The sequence below is a fragment of the Triturus cristatus genome, chromosome 9 (assembly GCF_964204655.1).
Source record: "Triturus cristatus chromosome 9, aTriCri1.1, whole genome shotgun sequence".
Taxonomy (NCBI): Eukaryota; Metazoa; Chordata; class Amphibia; order Caudata; family Salamandridae; genus Triturus; species Triturus cristatus.
Window position 1 is genome coordinate 702,093,299 of NC_140592.1, and position 18,338 is coordinate 702,111,636.

Genomic DNA, 18,338 nt, shown 5'->3' on the forward strand with positions numbered 1-18,338 from the left:
CCGGTGCATCACTTTTTATATGGGAAAAAGTGACGTACGGACGGCGCAAGAGGCTTGTAAATAAGCCCCTAAAATGTAGTCAATAGCTCACTTTTTAGGGCTATGGGGTGTGCCTTTTGCATTTGACTGAAATCATAGAGTATAAAAGAGAGGAAAGGGGTTTGTGCTCCCAACGTAACTATATCCTTGTGGAACCCCAAGAAAAGGTCATGACCTGAGAGTGCCTGCAGCTCACACATCAGACAGTCAAGGTGGAGTGAGAGAGCTTCAAAGGTCTTATGAATCTATGTAGAAAATATAGTGTTCATGCCCTAAAGTGAATATGGCCTCGTGGTCAGGGGTGTAGCTATCAATAGTGTAGCATGTGCAGTGGCACCAGGGCCCAGGACTGTAAGGGGCCCAATACACCTTGAAATAAGCCGTGTTTATTACTACCAAACTTGGGATAGTGGGGCTATTTTCTTTGCCTGCATTAGGTTCCTTTACAACTATGCTAAGCTATGGCTACTGGGTGAAATATAATTGAGGAGCAACAACCATGCTGCTTAACAAACTCATTGAAGATTTAGAAAACACTCAGGGCCCGATTACACGCTAGCATAAAAGAAAAATTCTGATTTCTACACAAGGCATTTCTGTGGGATCATAATCATGAGTTGTGCAATAATTAGTGAACACCACAGTTGTCCTCTGACTTAAAGAGGACAAATTCTTTGTGCCCAAGGAAGATCATTTTTAGATCCAGTTTATTTTTCCAAGAGCTCTTTTTTCAGGGGTCAAAAAAATGGTTTGGTCTTTCATCTACCAGCACAGATGTGATACGGTGGGGACAATGCAATGCTTACCACGAGGACCTCATCCCTTGCCAGCCCATGAGTCCATGTCCAGATAGTCCCCTCGAGACAAAGTCGCAAAAAAACATGGGGTCCATTCCTAGATCACGAAGATACTCTGAAAGCAATTGAGCGATAAACAGATGGACATAGGGGGATGGAGCATTTGATGCATAAATCCATACAATAGTGGAACGCTCAAGCACGCACACCACTCACTCAGGCAGTCTACCACTCGCAGCATGTACAGCAATGTCTCAAACCCATAATTCATGTCACAGAAGCAAATCGATCATACAGTTAACCTACTACCAAAACACGTTCCAACAAGTGACCCATTGGTCTACACAAAATCTTTACAACCTTTGGTGGCTTATGCATTCCCAACCAAATTCATCACATACCAAATTACATCTGTGAGGTATTTGATGACTTTTTCATGCACAACACACAAATACAGACAATCCAGCACACAAGACGTTTTCCAGTGTCCGAATAATCATCTCCGTATGACATTCGGGGGCATATTAGCAAGTAAGGGCGATAATTATCGCCGTGCCAAGTATCGGGAGTTTTGTTATCGCCTCCTTTCCCTGATAATATTCGGCTTCTTACCGACGTATTATCAACACGTCTGTGAGAGGCGATAGTGTCAGGGAAAGGGCGTGATAACTCCCGCTAAGAGGAGATAGGTTTTCAGGCGATAGCTTGCCATCGGCAGCGATGGTGCACAGACATCAAAGAGATACTCGGCACGGGTGATAATTATCGCCCTTACTTGTTAATATGCCCTCTACCTTTTTGATGTCTGTGGGTCTTCTGATGGGGATCTGGCTTTAGTCAGGTTTTTAGCAGGTGTTAAAAACCTGCGTACATCGGGGGTTAGCGCAAATTATTGTATCCCGGGATATCTTTGCTAATACAGCGAAGTGCTGTTAGCGATTTTTACCATGAAATTTAGGTAAGTAACGCCTACCTTGCATGTCATTAGCGATACATATCACTGACATGTAAGGCGATGAAAAAAACGGCAGCTAATGCCGGAAAGCTTGCGCTAACGCATGTTAGCGCAGGCTTGCTAATAGGGCGATAAAATTATCGCCGCTTTATCGGCAAAAAGTGCCGCTAAAGCGGCGATAATTCCCTTGATAATATGCCCCTCAGTGAGAGGAGTTTGCTCTGTCCTATCACAAAAAACACCTGTTCGCTCTTTGAACAGGCCGATAGAACATCCTCAAGGTATTTGGGTGGCTGCTCATGAGCACTACTAACCAAAGCCAAAATACTGCGATTTATGCGAATCTGGGTGACATTAGGTCATTTTCACGTGCACATGGCATTGAACAGACGTCGATCTAACCACATCCCTCTGGCATCCGCAGTCACGCACATGGTGAAGCACACAGAATCCAAGTGGCTATACGCCATTTGGAAACTTACATTCACACAACTTTGATTGTATTTAACTAATCAGTAAACAGATACATACTGGGAGAACAATTGAGTCACTCGATCATGCACATCCCTCATATAATCTAACCTGTCCCCCTCACAGTGATGAAATTGCAAACAAATACTCCAAAAACCATAAATTGGAGTTTAGGGTGTGGTAGAGGAAAGGAGGTGAATTGCTGATGATCTAAGTAAACTTCCACCGGAAATTTGCAGAATTTCCTCAACGGCTGCTTTCAAACTGGAAGCCAAAAGAGTCCTAATGAATACATTTTTACCATTATTGGGCTAGGTTTCTCCTGCTAGAAGCTAGTGATCCTACATTCATTGTACAAACAATTGATGCTGTTCTTCCTTACCGCATAGTGTGCCTTCCTGCCTAGCCTGCTATATACCTGTTTATTGTATTACTCATCCTGTCTTATTTGCCTTGTAGTTATGGGATTATTCCTTGTTTTTTTTTTATTTTTTGTATTCTTACTCGATGTCGTCATAGCTTTTATGTCCTTCCTTCCATCATTTTTGTAAAGCGCCTTGATATCCTTCGGGATCTTGTTCGCGCTATATAAAACTTTATAAATAAAATTAATCTACTAAGAACAGGGCCCTCTGAACCCATCAGCCTTGTGGAAAGGACATTAACAGAAGAGCTGCACTGTATAGCACAGAAATTCTGTCCCTAATGTTATTTAGTGGAAGGGTAGTATTCCCAGCAATCTCGCCTTAATCAGAGTTCAAGTTAACTCTGTCAATTGGATGGCAGTGGGAACGGTGTTGGTATATATACCGAAGAACCAAGATGAAACAAAAGGCATTGTAGCACCTAAGGCAGAGAGCAAGTAAACCTTAGCGGAAGCATGAAGAAATCAGTCATCAAAAAAGAAGTACATTTGTACTCCCTTTTTAAAGAGACACTGAAGCGTCAAATGAGGTCCAGCCAATAGAGGCCCACCAGAGCCAGTGGCACAGTGTTTTATGATTGGTTTTGGGAAGACAGGACTGGCAATGACATTCTAAAGTTTCCCGAAGGAACCCAGTATTCCAATTCTTAGGCACATGTGAGCTTCCTTTTAGACACTGAGGACAATCATGTGTAAAGGAGGAATAGCCGCTTGATGGGTCAATGAGAAATTGCAAACATTTCACCATTTCCTGAAGTCTGTACCATGGGGGCAGGTACATCCTGCAAAAACAGCCTGAAAAAGCCCTGTTTACTCCACTCTGGTGATGACTGCTAATCTTGCTCCAGAAGTCCTGTGTCTCTTTCATAGCCCTCAGATGGGTGAGACCCCAAGGAGGAAGAGCACTGAGCAGCCCTTGCGCCTAGAGAAACCTGCCTGGCTTAGGACACCCATTCGCAGCCAATAGCATTGAGGCTGTATTAACTCTCTTTTTGTGTTCGGATGTGTTTTCTCTGCCATCGTGCCACCAGGGTCTGAACCAAAAAGAATTGCCACATTAGTGGAGATCTAATTGATGATAGTGTAATACTTGAGGCTCAGAGTGATGCCCCCAGTAGAGCCTTTTGTGATAAGGTCTCCACTTATCTGACCTGGAGCAAAGTTAGGTTGTGGTAGTAACATGGTTCTCAGTAAGTACTTAGGGTTTCCAGTACCCCGGTTCAGTCTAAAGTTATATCGCCTGGGCATGTTTGGCTAAGCCTTCGGACAAGACGACCAAAAGGGCACATAGGCAACTGTGGACCAAGACCTGTATTATGAGGTGAAGGCACTTCTATGACACAGGATTGGAACTGCTGCTTGGGTACCAAGCTTTGAAATTTTTTAACAGTGAATCTGAAGGCCACATCAGAAAAAAACATAAAAGAGCACACCAACGTAGATTAGGAAACATTTTCACTCGTTGGCCCCTTATGACAATATATCTAAACTTTAAATTTACAAAAATTCTGAAGGTGAACTGTTGGCAGAGAAAACTAATCCTAAATATCCTGACTGAAAGGACAAGGCTCTTAGGGTGGTGCCTTCAGGATCAACAAAGAGAACTGTGCACCTTACAAATGCCACATTATTTAAGCCTTATGGTATGCAATATAAATGGAGATTGGAAGTGTTGGGAAATTGTTAGACCTGGCATCTTTTGGTGTGATTTCCTGGGTCTCTTTGTGTCTGACCTCCTTTTTTTGACTGTGTGCTGCATTTCATTTTTGCTTGTTTTTGGACTCTGGACACTGTACCATTGCAGACCAGTTCTAAAGTGCAAGTGCTCCCTGTGTAAAATGTATTGCTGATTAGATTATCCATGATTTGATTTACTGGTAAGTCTCTAGTAAAGTGCACCAGTTGTGCCAAGGGCCTGTAAATCAAATGCTACTAGTGGGCCTGCTGCATTGACTGTGCCACCCATATGAGTAGCCCTGCAGACATGTCTCAGACCTGCCACTGCAGTGTCTGTGTGTACAGTTGTGTAAACTGGAATTTCGACTTGGCTAGTGCACACACTTGCCAGGCCTAAACATTCCCTTTTACTTCATGTACGTCACTTCTAAGGTAGGCCCAAGGCAGCCCCATGGGCAGGATGCAGTGTATTTAAAAGGTAGGACATGTACTACTGTGTTTTACATGTCCTAATAGGGAAATACTGCAAATTTTGTTTTTCACTATTGCTAGGACTATCTCTCCCATAAGCTATCATAGGGATTGCCTTGAAATATCTTTTAAGTATAATTTCCCATTGGGAGCAGATGGAGATTTGGAGTTTGGTGTCTCTTAACTCACATTTTAAAAATACATCTTTTGGTGAAGTTGTTTTTTAAATTGCAGGTTTGAAAATGCCACTTTTAGAAAGTGGGTATTTTCTTGCGTACCCATCTGTGCCTCTCTCTGTGTAAGTAGAATACACGTTTGTGTTGGCTGACAGTTGGGCTCTTGCGTATTCACTCGAGACAATCACACAAAGGGAGCTGAGGTGTGCCCTGCATTTCCTGATGGCCCATCACCAGGCTGATGGGCCTTCCTGAGCTAGAGTGGTGGGGGGTGGTATCACTGACACCTGAATAGGGCTATGCCTGTCCTCACACAAATCTGTCTTCACCCCCCTGTAGTGTGTCTGGAGCAAGATCAGGGAAAGACAGGGTCTTGTGCACTACAAAGACTTTCCTTTGAAGTTTGCCTTCTTCAAAGGCGGAAAGCGGTACAAGTATTGGACCTCTGACACCCCAATATCAGAACACTTCTGGGCTGAGGACATTCTGCCAGGAATAAGAGCTGGGTGTTGTAGGAGTGCAAAAAGAACAATTGATGGACAGAATGCAGAACAATGTCATACATTTACCCCAGTACAGAGATCTGGGCCTAAATCCATCGTTGTTTTGCTCACCATGCCATTCCAGTTTGAACCCACCATATGCAAATCAGTATTGACCCTGCACCCAATGGGAACAGTCCGGCCCGAACTGCCAGGCCAGGTCCTCCCTGGACTGGAAACAAGCATCCTAGGACCGGTTTCGGACTTTCAGCCCTCATCAGCCGGGATAGCTTGACTCCAGTGGCATGGAGAGCACGGTACCCACGTCTGGGCATACCCGTCCCACTCGGGGTGACAAATTCAAAAAGAACAATTTATGGACAGAATGCAGAACAATGTCATACATTCACCCCAGTAGAGAGATATGGGCCTAAATACATAGTTTTTTTGCTCACCATGCCATTCCAGTTTGGACCCAGCCATATGCAAATCAGTCTTGACCCTGCACCCAATGGGAACAGTCCAGCCCAAACTGCCAGGCCGGTCCTCCCTGGACTGGAAACAAGCATCCTAGGACCGGTTTTGGGCTTTCAGCTCTCATCAGCCAGGGTAGCTTGACTCCAGTGGCATGGAGAGCACGGGACCCACATCTGGGCATACCCGTCCCACTCGGGGTGACAAATGCAAAAAGAACAATTGATGGACAGAATGCAGAACAATGTCATACATTCACCCTAGTACAGAGATCTGGGCTTAAATACATCGTTTTTTTGCTCACCATGCCATTCCAGTTTGGATCCAGCCATACGCAAATCAGTCTTTACCATGCACCCAATGGGAACAGTCCAGCCCAAACTGCCAGGCCCATTTACCAGGGGCTGACATGTGGCTAGAGATGCCAATTGGGTTTAGGCTTCAATGCAGTTTTAGGGAAGGAACACAGGCCCTGGGTACCTGATTGGCAGGAGCCCAGGGCACACTCAGTCAAAGTACATCAGCAATTCAGCAAAAAATGGGGGCATACCATGCAAGAAAGAGGGCACTTTCTCACACAACCCTCCCAAACGAAAGATGATGAGACTAACCTTGCCCTAGGGAGTCTTCATTGTCTAAGTGGAAGAACCTGGAAAGTCCATCTGCATTGGCATGGGCAGTCCCAGGTCTGTGTTCCACTTCAGTCCATTCCCTGTAGGGAGATGGACCACCTCAATATTTTAGGATTTTCGCCTTTCATTTGCATTAGCCATCTGAAGAAGTTGAGGCCATACTTGTTTGGTACTCACTTCCTGGTTCAAACTGACCACAGACCTCTCAGATGGCTAATGCAAATGAAAGGAGAAAATCCTAAACTGTTGAAGAATTTCCAAGTGAAAACCAGTCAATGTTACCCTATGGAGAAAATGTAAGTTATCGGCTTTCAGGTAAGTACTCGGCTGGCAGAGTTAAGGTTCTGGGGCTAGACTCAGGGGTCTCCCAGGTTCTGGATTGTACTGTTGTTACACCCTCAGCGACACAGGGGCGGCCGGGTGCAGAGAGAGTAGGCCCAATGTTAGCCTATGGCAGGCAGGGGGCCTTTGGTTGGTGGCTGCTAGCAGGCAGGCCACACGGCTGTGGGAGCAAAGCTCCTGGTCACTTACTCAGGACAAGTGGGGAAGTCGAACAGGGTAGTTGGTGCACCCTCAGCGGCACTGGGGCAGCCTGGTGCAGTGGGCTTCTGGGCTGTAGGGCGCCCAATGGATTTCAATGGGAAAGCTGCGAGACGAACAAACAAAGGCTGCAAACTCAGGGACGGTGATTCTTCAGGTGTGACCACCACTTCGAGAGGTAAGTTGGGAAGTTGTAGGTTGGGTAGACACCCAGGAGTTTGGCACAGGGGCCCGTGGGGCGCCGGGTGCAGGGGTGTCTTTAGGCATCAGGAAATCTTACCATCTGCTGGTCCCGGTTGGAGGGGTCCCTGGTGTTGAGGCTGCAGGCGTCGTCAGGAGCGTCGAGGGGAGTCCTTGGGTTCTGGATTCTTGGTCACAGTCGCCGGGGGGATGACCTCGTGGTCTTTGTCCACTTTAGCTCGGGCTGGGCTCGGCGGGTGCAGAGTGGTCAGGATCCGCTGTTTCAGGCCGGGCCCTGGGGTTGCAGATGTTTGAGCAGAGCCACTGCTCGTGGGAGTCCTAGTCTTTAGTTGAGCAAGGCAGTCAGGTCCTCCGGGGTTTTTGAGGTTGCTGACCACTGGAGACGCCGGGGTTTAGCAGGAGCAGGTTCGAGGGTCGACAGGCCGGTAGGGTTGGGGCCAAGTCAGTTGGTGTCGTCCTCTTGTTAGCAGCTGCACGACTGGTCTTCTTTCTTCTTGTTCTTCTTGTAGTCTCGAAATCGGGATCTGAGGAAGGAAGGTTCAGGGGGCCCCTAAATACTACATTTTGGGGAGTTACAGGTAGGTAAAGGGCAGGGACTAATGGGTCCCTTCCCTGGGGTGGGTACACCGCCTATTCTGCCACTCTCCAGTGGGAGGGGGGCAGGAGCCTGTCCTGGATTGGCTGGGTCCCCCCATCCTCAAGATGGCGGGGACTCGAGGTTGTGCTTCACCTCGCCTCCCCCACCTTAGGGGTGGAGTTGGCAGAGGTGGGCACACCTCTCTTCCTCACTTTGTTTTTCCCCAAGGGTCTCCCGCCCAAAGGGGGGGGTAGAACCAGTGGAGACCAGTTGCTGAGTACAGCAAGTGCTCTGGAGAAGCTCACAAAGGCGGCATGCCTTTGAAACTTCTCCTTCGTGAACCCTGCCCATCTTGGGGGAGGAGGCTTGGCACCTCGTCCCAGGATGTGCATTGTTTCAGGCTGCTGAGAGCAGCAAAGTCTCGACCCAGGGGTCAAGAAACATGGCTGGTGGTGGCAGCCTGCGCAGCCACTCAGTCAGGTCACTGGGAGTTGGTCAAGTTTCAGGGGGCATCTCTAAGATGCCCTTTGTCGTGCATTTTACATTAAATCCCACACTGGCATCAGTGTGGGTTTAATGTGCTGAGAAGTTTGATACCGAACTTCCCAGTCTTCAGTGCAGCCATTATGGTGCTGTGGAGTTCGTAATGACAACCTCCCAGCACCATATACTCTTAATGGCAGCACTGCACTTACAGGGCCCAGGAATGGACCTGGGCACTGTAGGGGTACAGGGCTCATGAACCTGTACCCTCACCACTGGCATAGGGCACCCAGCTAGAGGGGTGACTGATGTATGCCAGGGCAGTGGTTTGTGGGCATGGCACACAGGGATGTGTGCCATATCGTCTCTTTGTTTTGTTCTGCACCCAGACACTCAGCCTGCAAAGGCAGTGTGTGTGTGTCAGGGTACAGGGCCTCTAAGGGTGGCATAATAAGTGCTGCAGTCCTTAGGGGCCTTCTCTAGTCACAGTGCCCTGGGTACCTATGGTACCATTTACCAGGGGCTGACATGTGGCCAGAGATGCCAATCGGGTTTAGACTTCAATGCAGTTTTAGGGAAGGAACACAGGCCCTGGGTACCTGATTGGCAGGAGCCCAAGGCACACTCAGTCAAAGTACATCAGCAATTCAGCAAAATCTGGGGGCAGACCATGCAAGAAAGAGGGCACTTTCTCACACTCCCTGGACTAAAGACAAGCATCCTAGGACTGGTTTCGGGATTTCAGCCCTCATCAGCCAGGATAGCTTGACTCCAGTGGCATGGAGAGCACAGGACCCACATCTGGGCATTCCCGTTCCACTCGTAGTACCAAATGGAAAAAGAACAATTGATGGACACTTTTCACCCTATGTGGGATGGGTATGCCCAGACGTGGGTCCCTTGCTCACTGTGTCACTGGATTCAAGCTAGCCTGGCTGATGAAGGGTAATATCCAGAAACCGGTCCCAGGATGCTTGCTTCTGGTCCAGGGAGGACCTGGCTTGGCAGTTTGGTCTAGACTGTTCCCATGAGGCACAGGGTCACGACTGATTTGCATGTGGCTGGGTCTAAACTGGGGTGGCAGGGTGAGCAAAAGAACAATGGATTTAACCCAGATCTCTTGACTAGGGGTGAATGTATGATTTATTGAGCATTCCGTCCATCATTTGTTTGCGTAGCACTTTTCACACTATGTGGGATGGAAATGCCCAGACGTGGGTTCCTTGCTCACTGTGCCACTGGATTCAAGCTAGCCTGGCTGATGAAGGGTAATACCCAGAAACCGGTACCAGGATGCTTGTTTCTGGTCCAGGGAGGACCTGGCTTGGCAGTTCGGTCTGGACTGTTCCCATGAGGCACAGGGTCAAGACTGATTTGCGTAATATTGCTGGGTCTAAACTGGGGTGGCATGGTGAGCAAAAGAACAATGGATTTAACCCAGATCTCTTGACTGGGGGTGAATGTATGATTTATTCAGCATTCCGTCCATCATTTGTTTGCGTAGTATGTCGTAGGAGGGCCTGCAACTCTGTCTTTTGCTTTGTTGTGCTGGCCGGCTGCTCGCTGTTTCTGCCCTGGTAGTGAAAGGACTGGACTTTGCTATCTGTATCCTGCTTCCAAGGTTCTCCAAGGGCTTGTGTGTGCTTGCCTCTGGTTAAGAAGTCTCAGGGCCATCAAAGACTTCACCTGCCAGTGCCTGGGTTGTTCTGCTGATAGTCCTAAGTTGCCAACTGGTGCCAAATCCAGTTCATGGCCTTTGTTAGTGTAACATAGTGATCTTAAGGAGAAAATCCATACATCGACTCCCAGCGCCTGTTTTCTCAATGCACTGCTGCAAAAGATCAAGCTGCATCGCCGCTGCCTGCCCCGAAGCGTGGTTGCAGCTTGAAGCATCGACCACAGCTTTTACCATAGGCCCTAACTCGCCATCGCGGCGCATCAGAAGAATCGCAGCAGTGTGAGTCCAGAGCCCCGTGTCGCTGACCTCTGTGACACCTGCTCCTACTCCAACGCAGCACCTACTTCATGGCAGAGGAATCGATGCAGTGCCTGCTTTGCAGCTCTGAAAATTATGCAGCGCCGGCTTCTCCACTATCGCAATGACAGTGCACATCTGCATTTTCAACGCATTGTCCTTTGACACGACTCTTCATCGACACTGCGCCGCAGTAAGGACCTAAGGCTGCGTGTCTGGAAACCGATGCATCACCTCACCTGCCAGTAGGTAATAAGGAACCGACTCATCACCTCCCCTGCCTAGCAGTAAGGAACCGACGCATCACCGCCCCTGCCAGTAAGGAACCGCTGCCTCACCTCCCCTGTGTAATAAGGAACCGACGCATTGCTTTGCTTTTACGGCACCTCACCTCCCCTGCGCCTTGCACGTTCTTTGATTTTTGACACATTTAAGGTACTTTGTGTTAAAACAAACAAATCCATTGATTTCTATTGACTAAACATGCTTAATCTTTTGAAAGTGATATTCTGACTTGTGTATGTTGGATTTTTGTCATTTTGGTCTTGTATTCAGATAAATATTGGCTATTTTTCTAAGCTGGTGTGGACTCCTTTTGTAGTATTTTCACTGTGCTACTGTGTTTGCTTGTACTAATACTTTAAACATTCCCTCTGCGATGTGTCTGACTGCTCATGCCAAGCTACCAAGGGGATGAGCAGGGGTTATCTTAGCTCTGTGACTCCGGTACCCTGAATAGAGTGATGGTCCCTACTTGGACAGGGTGCAAACCACTGCCCACTAGAGACACCATTTCTTTTTTTTTAACAACAATTTTTATTATGTCAATCGTCAAATACAATGCAGAGCTCTGTGACCCAGAGACATACCGCCACATAGTGCACAAGAAATATTGCGTTGACTTTTAACCTCTTCAGTGCCCATGACGAGCTGGACTCGTCATGGGCCGCGGTAGCGCTGTGCCCATGACGAGTCCAGCTCGTCATAGACCCCGCCCGCTAATGCAACGGCCGGCACAGGGCGGGGAAAGGGGCGGGCACTGAAGGGGTTAACATGCGCATTACGCAAAGCACTGAAACAATAAAGAAACAAAATCACCCCCGCACTGTCTATGCACCATCCAATGAATCACACCAATTCACCCGCACATAAGGAACATCCTCTGCAGGACCCAAATGATCCGGGACCACCTCAACAACCACAAAGACCCAATTTCTAACAGGAATTAATAGGCTGGAGCTAATTTTGACTATACTAAGATCCCCGATCTAAATTTACAGGAAACCAAAGTGGTGCATGCCGGATTTGACACTCTGCTTGTCTAGTCACTCTGAGTGGAGAGAATGGTCAGAAGGTGATGTCACATTCATAGGTGATGAGGGACTGCAAAGTGGTTTAGTTGCACATTCACTGGGTTATTAGATTATCTGCAAATTACCGCAATCCCACCACACGTGAGAGCAGAGTATCCGGCAAATGGAAAAAAGAGGTGAAGAATATGGGTGAAAGTATAAAAGAACGAATACTGGTGTGATAGAATTGTGACTCTGAAATTAGCGAGTTCCAATATCCCAAATTGAGCTGGTGTCAGGGCCATGGATAAAGGAGGATAGTTATTAGGTCAGTTCTCCAGGGCCTGAGAAACACAACAGCTAGGCAATCCTTATGACAAGTATTACTGTTGTCCCTGGAACAACTGAAGGAAAACACCCGTGAAAGATCTTTGAATGACGTAATATCTATTTAAGGCCTGGGATTTCAGGGGGTAGTGAGGCTGAACAGTTCAGTTTATATTTGTTTAACTCACAATAAATATAATGCTCAGTGATATTCATTTATTAGAAAAAAAGAAATAAGAATTTACTCACATTACATAAAAATATACTTTCAGAAAGTCAAATGTCCTGAGTCATTTTCTGGATAATCTACACTCTCACGAGTTTTGCACACATTGCACATATCCAAAATGCAGCATATGGTTGCAGGGGTCCATGCTAAAAGTTTGTTTCTGATTTAGCTCTTGTATATGGAGGGAGTGCTCAATGCAAATGAAGACCGCACTGAGTAGGTACTGTGATGGGGCACGATGCTTAATTTGAGTCGGTGGGGGCCACTACCACTTATCTTTCGATTTCAGACATTTCCCTAGAGAAAGAGAGGGACAAGCACTAAAAGCGGAAAGATAGAGGAAAAAACACGGAAAACCGCCACAAAGGGAGAAAGCAGGATCCTGCAAGAGAGAGAGAAAGGGGCAGGGAGTGTCTGGTAGTGGATTAAAGAGGCATGCTTGGGTTTAAGACTATTCAGTGCACTTACATTTAATTGCACGGTCCGCGGCCTTCAGAGCAGAACTTTGGGAACCAGCCCTTATTCGTTTACACATTAAGGGGCATATTTATAAAGACCTGGAGTAGGGCAGCGCTGCTAGTCATTTTGCTGCGCTGCTCTACTCCAATTCTAAAGGGCAAGAATGCACCATATTAAAAGGATACGGTGCATTTCTGTCCTTTCAGCCGGCACTGGCGCACAATTACCTGCCGTGCGTCAATGTGGGCACCCTTGTACCATGGTGCAAGGGTGTCTGTGTTGTTGGCATGATTGTTTTTGTCAGGAAGGAACACATTTCTGCACAAAAACAATCCTTGGAGGCATTTTCCTCTTCCTATGTGCGCTGCAGAATGTAGCACACAAGGAAAGAAGAAAAAAGAGAAGTAATAAATATATTTCTCCCATTACGCCACCCCTGGGGAGGCGTACAGTTTGTCCGCATTTCTAGATGTACGCCATGTTGTAAGTCTCGGAATGTGTCAAAAGCTATGGGCGTTGTATGGGAACACCCGCAGCAACGCCCCGACACAGTGTGAGGCAACACTGAGAGTTGTGCTGCGTTGCCTCACTCCATATCTACAAGGCCATGAAAAGCCATGCAGGGTGGTTTTACTTGGCCATGTAGATATGGCTAAGACCTATGCGCCACCGGAATATCCGGCGGCGCACAGGGCTTGTATATAATCCCCCTAAGCATGGAGATATAGTCTCCCACTCTCACCTCTCATCATTAGATGGGAAGCAAGCAGCAGTTGCAGTTCTCAGTGAGGAGGGTTGCACTCCTTGAGGCTTCCTCTCTCACACCTGGGAAAGGAAGCTCTGGGTGCGCAGTCGCACCCGGGACCTCTTACTGCTCAGGCAGCTCAGTTGGATGCAGGGCACGGGCAAGGAGGCAGAACCTGCCCTCAAGGGTAGGTCACCACTTCCCACAGGAGGGAAATGTTGAAGCAGCAGCATCATGGAGACACATGTGCTCCCTTACAATTCAGATCTACTTAATTAGGGGATACAGTGATGAGTCAGTGGGTAGCAGAGGCTCATGGGCCCTAACGCACAGGCCAACACCTCTCTCAGGGGAGAACTAATGAGGAAGCATCTACAAGGAGGCTCACAGCTACTCAAATGCGGGTCAGGACTGCTGTGGAAAAATGATGCAACAGTGACGTGCAGAGGCTTTCAGGCCCTTACGCATAGGTGAGCACTGTTTGCAGGAGATATTGATAATGCAGGAGTCGGTGGTGGAAGGTCCTCAGTCCTTATCTGGCGGCCACCACTTCTCATAGCTACAGTTCCAGGTCAGTCTAGGGAGCAGTCACAAGTTTTTGGTCTTGGCAGTTTCAGTCACACCAAACTCCTCACAGCAGTGCACAGGTAAGTTAGATTTAGGTTCTCTGCTGCTTATGGTAGGTTGTCTACCCACCAAAGGGCTGTATTATACATTGTGCCACAGGGGTGCAACCGGCGTGTGCACCCGCATTGCGTGCCCCGGGGAACAATGGTATTACAGAAGGGGCTGCAGACACTTGAGTGTTCCCCTCTGTAATACTAACAGCGCTGGCACACATGTAGTGCCAACAATCATGAGAGGGTATTCCCTCATTTGCATGGGGGAATCACTTTGCCTCTGCGCCGTATTATGGACATGGGCACAAAGGCAAAAATGCCTTTAGGAGAACTGAAAATACCCGACAAAAAGGTGGTGCACTTTCAGTGTGCCTCCTAAAGGCAGACCTCTGGGGGGCGGAGAAAGGGGTCCCCAGGGACACCCCATACATCCCCTTGTAGGCGGGTGCAGTCACTCACTGCACCCGCCTGCGAGGGAATCTCTCTCCACTATTGAAGGTGCAAACAGTATGCCGCTTGCACTGTGAAACAAGGATCAGCTTTGAAGCAGCCACTCCGTATTTCACTTGAATGCACAGCCCTGGGGCAGCACCTTTTGCATAATAGACAGCATTGTCCTGTTTGTACCTGGCGCAACTTTTGAAAGGTGCACTGTGGCACAAACAGGGAAAGTGTGCCGTATATGTAATACAGCCCCAGGCATCCTTTCATGTTCTGTTCTTCAGTTTGTCGCAGCAGAAAAGTCTTTCCCTCAGTCCTGGATTATGTTCTGTACTAGGCAGATTTCCTGCCTCTGCTGCCAGCCTTTCTGCACAGTTATACAAAGTTCTTCCAAGTACAAAAGTGGACACGGAATAGGCTAAGTGGACTTGCTTATATTCAGAGACAGTGGCAGTTGGGCTTGAGCCAAAAGACCATTAGATTTAAATTTGTCCTCAAACGTTTTTAGGGAACGAATCATTCAAAATGGCATTTCCTTTGATTGTTATACAGCTCCATGGCAACTAGCTGCCAAGGAGAACTGTCACTCTGGTAAAGGAAACTTAAACTAGATGATCTCTGATGAATCAGGGGCTTTAGCTGGGTCCTGGCGTGTTTGTAAAGAGGGGGACATATGATGCAAAGGATGGCCAGGCACCTGTCCTTTTGTGTCATTATGCAACTTTGGTCAAAACCTTGACCACAATCTTTTGTTCAGATAATGCACTTCTCAGGCCACATGCAGATCAGCAGGAACTTTCTTGCTCCTAGAAAGGGGAACACAAAGTGTTCTTGCTGTGCGATTTAAGTTTGATGTGATTTAAAAGCAGCCACATGCACCCTTGGATGGTGTGTGCAGGGAGAGGGAAAAAGCCCAGGGGGACAAAAAGCAGTGCTTCAATTGTAAACAAAATAACTGCCTGGGCTCTCGTCAGGAGGCACCAGAACTGACCCCAGACATGCTGACAATGATATTAACACACAACTACTAAGCATCACACTCGAACAAGTGTGACAATTCTATTTCAGGCCTCCAAAGCTGAAGAATGGCTTGTTTGGTGACAGGTAATTGTCATTTTTACTGTATATTTAATTAATAATTACCTGTTGTTGTGGTCATCTCTAAATTAGCTAGACAGCACCACCTTGTGGTACAGTGTCACAAGTGCTGATGTTGACAATCAAGTGCCGGTGCCAGTTCAAATTAAGCACTGGCAGGAAGGAAAGTGGAGAAAGCAGTTTGATTATCAGAAATCTCTATGGAGCACCCTACAACCCTGGTGTTTATATTCATCTTGGTGGAATCAGTGGTCGAAGTGCATTAAAAAAAAGTATGGCAACTGTGATGCTGTGCGCAAAGGGGGCAGGGTGAGTGAGCGAGGTCAAAGGCATGGCTAAAAAAATAAAATATTCTGTGAATGTTTTCAGTCTTTCACCTTCAGGTAACTACATAAGAAATAAACCACAGCGTCAAAGAAAATGCAAGGTAAGATAATCAGTGAAAACGCACACACTGCTCAGCTCAGCTGGTAACTAACTCCCTTGCAATACGGATCTATGACAGAACAACGCATGCCATTACCACGTGTCCATTCCCACACAATGCCTATCCCACGCATTGCATTTAGCACACATATGCCTTTACACACATTCCTTTACAATGAAAATGTAAAATATATATCTGTAACGTCCTCTGTAACATTTGGTTTTTTCAGTGAATATATATATATATATTTAATTTCTTTTCACTAAAAAACAAATATTACAGGGACATTATAGTTAGGCTCCGATTTCCCTTGTACAAAACCATGGAAATGCAGCAGTTATGGTTGCCTGAGCTAACTACAACTTACTCCCCTGCAATGCTTATGACCTTACATATTACCTCACTCATGACATGGTCAGTGAAATCACTGATGTCATCAGCGATGTTATTTGAGATGTCATCAGTGATGCCACTGACAATATCATTAGTGATGTAATAAGCAGTGCATTGAGGGGGTGTAAGTTATAGTTAGCTCAGGCAACTATAACTGCTGAGTTTCTATGGTTTTGTTCGAATTATATATGATCCTAACTATAAAATCCCTGTAACCTTTAGTTTTTTTTAGTGAGTTGCTAAGGTTTTTTAAATTATATTTCCTAACTATAATGCCATTGTAACCTTTGTTTGTTTTAGTGAATTTCTAAGTCTTAAAGAAAAAATCCTAACTATAATCTGTAAACTTTGAGAATGGGTGTGTGAGTGGCTGTATAGGTTGGTGAGTGGGTATATGTGTGGCTGTATCAGTCAGTGCATGGGTCTGTGAGTGGCTGTATGGGTCAGTGAGCGGGTGTGTGAGTGGCTGTATGGGTGTGTGTGCGAATGTGTCAGTGCCTGTATGTGTCTGTGAGTGCCTGTATGTGTCTGTGAGTGGGTGTATGAGTGCCATTGTGGGTCTGTCACTGGGTCTGTGAGTGGCACTATGGTTCTGTGAGTGGCTGTGTGGGTCTGCGAGTGGGTGTGTGAGTGCCTGTGTGTGTCTTTGAGTGAGTGTGTGAGTGGTGCTATGAGTCTGTAAGTGGGTGGGGAGTGCCGTTAGGGATCTGTGTGGCTGACCGCCTGCGCCGACGACCTCGCAGCACTGAAGAACCCCCCCAGCAAACCCAGAAGCAAGAAGGCCCCCTGGTTCACCGAAGAACTCAAGGACTCCAAGAAGACCTGCCGCACCCTCGAGAAAGCCTGGCTCCTCGACCGGACCACTGACAACATGACCGCCCTCAAACACGCGACCCGCAAGCACCACCAGCTCATCCGCACCACCAAGAAGAAATCACTGAAGGATCGACTGGACAACAACGCCCACGACAGCAAGGAACTCTTCAGCATCGTCAAGGAGTTCTCCAACCCCAGCACCGGCAACAATGACATCACCCCTTCACAAGATCTCTGCGACTCCCTCGCCTCGTTCTTCCACCGCAAGATTGCCGACATCCACAACAGCTTCGACACACCATCCTCGCACCCTACCGTCAAACCAACGCACCCCACTGCCACCCTCTGCACCTGGACCGCAGTGACCACCGAAGACACAGCCCGCACGATGAACACCATCCACTCCGGATCTCCGACTGACCCCTGCCCCCACCACATCTTCAACAAGGCCGACTCCACCATCGCACCCCAACTCCGAGACGTCATCAACACCTCCTTCGACACCGCCACCTTCCCGGAGAGCTGGAAGCATGCCGAGCTCAGCGCCCTACTGAAGAAACCAACAGCGGACCCCACCGACCTCAAGAACTTCCGCCCCATCTCGCTCCTCCCTTTTCCTGCCAAAGTCATCGAGAAGACAGACAGCTTGCCGCCTTCCTCGAGACAAATGGATCCCTCGACCCCTCGCAGTCCAGTTTCAGAGCCAACCACAGCACCGAGACCGCCCTCATCGCAGCCACCGACGACATCCGAGCCCTTCTCGACAATGGGGAAACAGCGGCACTCATCCTCCTGGACCTCTCCGCCGCGTTCGACACTGTCTGCCACCGCACCCTAGTCCAACGCCTCAGCAACACCGGCATCCAAGAGAAGGCACTGAAGTGGATCATCTCGTTCCTAGCTGGAAGAACACAGAGAGTCCGCCTCCCCCCGTTTCGTTCCGAGGCCACCGAAGTCATCTGCGGCGTCCCGCAAGGATCATCACTCAGCCCCACCCTCTTCAACGTCTACATGAGACCCCTCGCAGCCATCGCACGCCAACACAACCTCAACATCATCTCCTACGCCGACGACACCCAGCTGATCCTCTCCCTCACCAGAGACCCCGACACCGCCA

The 18,338-nt window shown here is 47.8% G+C and overlaps 1 long non-coding RNA gene across 1 annotated transcript in view; it reads right to left on the minus strand.

The window, feature by feature from the left end:
* Positions 1 to 18,338, minus strand: part of LOC146798544 (uncharacterized) — a 307,685-nt gene that overhangs the window by 177,178 nt on the left and 112,169 nt on the right. The gene's annotated exons all lie outside the window — the stretch shown is intronic.